General features: G+C 39.1%; 1 long non-coding RNA gene across 1 annotated transcript; it reads left to right on the top strand.

The window, feature by feature from the left end:
* The first annotated feature begins 348 nt into the window (after positions 1-348).
* Positions 349-1,405, top strand: LOC140948599 (uncharacterized). The gene is made up of 2 exons (XR_012167060.1): positions 349-679; positions 1,186-1,405. It is a non-coding gene; the product is annotated as an uncharacterized lncRNA (long non-coding RNA).
* Positions 1,406-3,162: the final 1,757 nt, after the last annotated feature.

Below are 3,162 nucleotides of genomic sequence, written 5' to 3'. Positions count from 1 at the left end.
AAAAAGGTTCCTCTTTCACATACCTTGTTTAAAACTTTGCATCCTTTTTAACTGCTGTAAATGAACTGTCTTTTAATAGGAATCAATCGCAAAAACAAAATGTTTTCTCGACTTTATAAAGCCATAAAATTCACCTGTCAGTCCTTCTGGGCCCTTTCACAGACCCAAATGACAGATTTCCCTACCCTTCTATATACCTTAACTTGTGAAATCCCTACCCTTTCTTATATTTAAAGCTTCAAAAAGGTACCCCTTTCGGGCGGAGCCTCCTCGTAAAGGCCATCATAAGGACTGCCCCCTCCCCCCCCCGCTCACACCCCTGCCCCCGAGCTATATCGCTTCCATCATCTATGGGTCTAAAGAGCAAAAATCCACCACCTAAAAGGTCTATTAGGGCTCTTAAAAAGCGGTAGCCTCTGATGTTTTGGAGGGGATTCAATTTCACAATTAGTTAATTCATCAAGGGAATAAATAAGCACGACTATGTTGCGCTCATAAGCTTTTAGCAAGTACACACAAAACTAACCGAGTGTTGACTGTTCTAGGTTCCCCTTGCTTTAAAACAATGAAGGGGCAAGTACTTGTTATAGTTTTTCTGGTAATCGCCATGCTGTTTGCAGAGAGTGAATCATTTACTGGAAATTTCACACCAGGCCGTAAAAGAGAACTCCAAGAAAAGGTTTGAAAGTGTATTTCTCTTCCCAGTATAATTTTAACCAGCCTAAAGAGACTATGTCACAAAGATCTTGCTTTTTCAGGTCAATTCTGTGAAAACGTCTTTACTTAGTACCTTTACGCAAACACAAAATGCTCGTAAAGTTATATGAAGAAGATATATCAAACACATTTTATCGGGGAGCACTAACCATCGGATAATAGAGTTGTTTGATGATTTTTGCAGGTAAGGCATCGAAACCTCGAAAAAAATGGCCTAACTCTTCAAGGTTCAACCCATCTCCCTCCCGGCCGGCTACTCTTTGCAACAAACGACAGGAAACAGCTTCAGTGCTTACCTATAGCCTTAAAGAACAAACCTGGAGTATTATTTTGAGGCATTTAATTGATGCAAAGAAAAGTTGTAGCTTTTTAAAAAATAGCTCAGAGCGTGATACAGCTTCTTTAAGTCTGTTAGTATCGACGATATCGCTAGCACTTTTGTTAAATTTTGTATCTTTCCGTTTGCAGGTTCAGGTAGCAGCCAGGAGTGTTTGTGAAGCGGCGAGGAATCTTGGGTGCGGAGGAAGGAAACTAAGAGACGCTGACCCCAGGGAAAAAGAGTTTGGATCTTAAGAAACTGCTTGTAATATGGCCGTTTAAGGTAAAAGGCAAAATGTCAGCGAAAGCAAGAGCTGTAAATAAAATAATCTGATCGAAGAATTAAGAAATAAATCGATTTAAAACGCGCAATTAATTTTAGTAAATTGCTGACTGCAAACTACAAGTTTAGTTGGGAATTCTACGAATTAATAGGCAGTCATGTTGTGGACAAAGTTTTTGGTTTCTTCTATGAGAGTGGTGGGTGGGGGGGAGGAGAGGGGAAGGGGACCAAGAGAGGAGAAATGAAGTGCAAAAGTTGAGTAACTTTTTGATTCTCCTAAATAGAGGTTAAACGTTAGTCTAAGATGTCAGCCGTCCCTACCCCCTATCCTTGCTCCCTGCCACGTGCATGTGCCAGGCGGTGGTAAGACGTCTGACAATTTAGACTTCCTCGGCTTGTTAAACGTCTTCAGAAAAATATCTAACATTCCTTAGAAGTTTGGTTTTTGTCGTGGTATGAGACATTTCAATTTTTATTTCTGTTATGGAATTGACGATTGAAACAACTAATTAAAGACTTATTTGTAAAAACAATAACATGCTACACGATAGCAAATTTACATCAGTTTAATAGTTGAGTTCACTAATCGTTGCGTCTGCCTCCGCCCCCTCTTCCACCCAGCACAGAACGCAGCAGGGAGGTCTATTACAATACAGATAGTGGGGAGTGGTGGAACGGCTCACATTGGTGCATGACGTACTATAGTAGACAGTACTATACTGGGGTTAGCGGTCTTATGTACAGGCTGTTGCGATATAAAGTGATAAGAACAGAAGGGAAATAATTATGCAACGTTGCGATGGTGCACCAAATTTGGCGTATCAAATGAAGTAATCGATCATCGGTGGCGATATATTATCTGGTGCAAAAAGACAGGCCTTTTAACAACATTGGTGTAACATTATCCTTTTCCTTTTAAAATTTTATGGTGCATCTTATAAAGGAAAAGCAGTCATATAAATGTGCATTATGAAGATAAAATTTACCAACTGCTGTCCAGATGTTAACCCACTGAAGTCTCACCATTAAGAGCGTAACTTTTTCCTATTCGTGTCAGAATAAGGAAATATTTTTCCTTTTTTCACCTTTTTATCAGCTGGTGTAGAGACTCTCTTTCCTTCATATTAAACGAAATTTAAAAGGAAATAAACCAAAACATAAACAAACGAACAATTAAAGAACAGATCAAAACAAATTAATTTTCTACGCTCAAAGGACGAGGATATCATTAGACGATATCCGAGCCTGGAAAGAGGTCAGTGAACAGAGAAACTAGGCATCTATTAGTTTGACCACAATGGCATATTCATACTTTGTGCTGTTTCACTTCTAGTAGGTTTCCCCTCCGCTCTAAATGGACTTAAACAATTATGAGTTATTTTCTTATTGCTGCAGCTGTATATCGAATGTGCATTTATTTACCTCTTTCTTAGTAGTTTTCATTTATTTCATAGAATCGCTGTTTAGAATAGATTTCTTTTAGATCCTATTATCTGTGCTCTAAAGCCGTTTTTCATGTTGCATTGTCGAGGATTGTTTTTTTCTTTTGTTTGTTTCATGATTGTGCGCACTTATTAGAGGATGACATAATAGCACTAACCATGCAACAAGCAAAAATGAAAATATGCTCTCGTTCTTAACCTACAGACACCCCCCCCCCCCCCCCCCTCCCCTGTCGACACTGGCTATCTATGCATTCAGATTCCAGGGTATACAAATTCTAAAACAAAAAAATACGCATTTTTAGAGAAAAGTAGTGACCTCATACCCAGTTTAGAAAACATCAACTGGTCAGCGGATGACTACAAAAATAGGTCACTTGAGATCGCGATTCTGTCATGTGA

The sequence above is a fragment of the Porites lutea genome, chromosome 9 (assembly GCF_958299795.1).
Source record: "Porites lutea chromosome 9, jaPorLute2.1, whole genome shotgun sequence".
Classification (NCBI taxonomy): domain Eukaryota; kingdom Metazoa; phylum Cnidaria; class Anthozoa; order Scleractinia; family Poritidae; genus Porites; species Porites lutea.
Note: the sequence above shows the minus strand (reverse complement) of the source record. Positions and strands in the feature narration are given on the sequence as shown.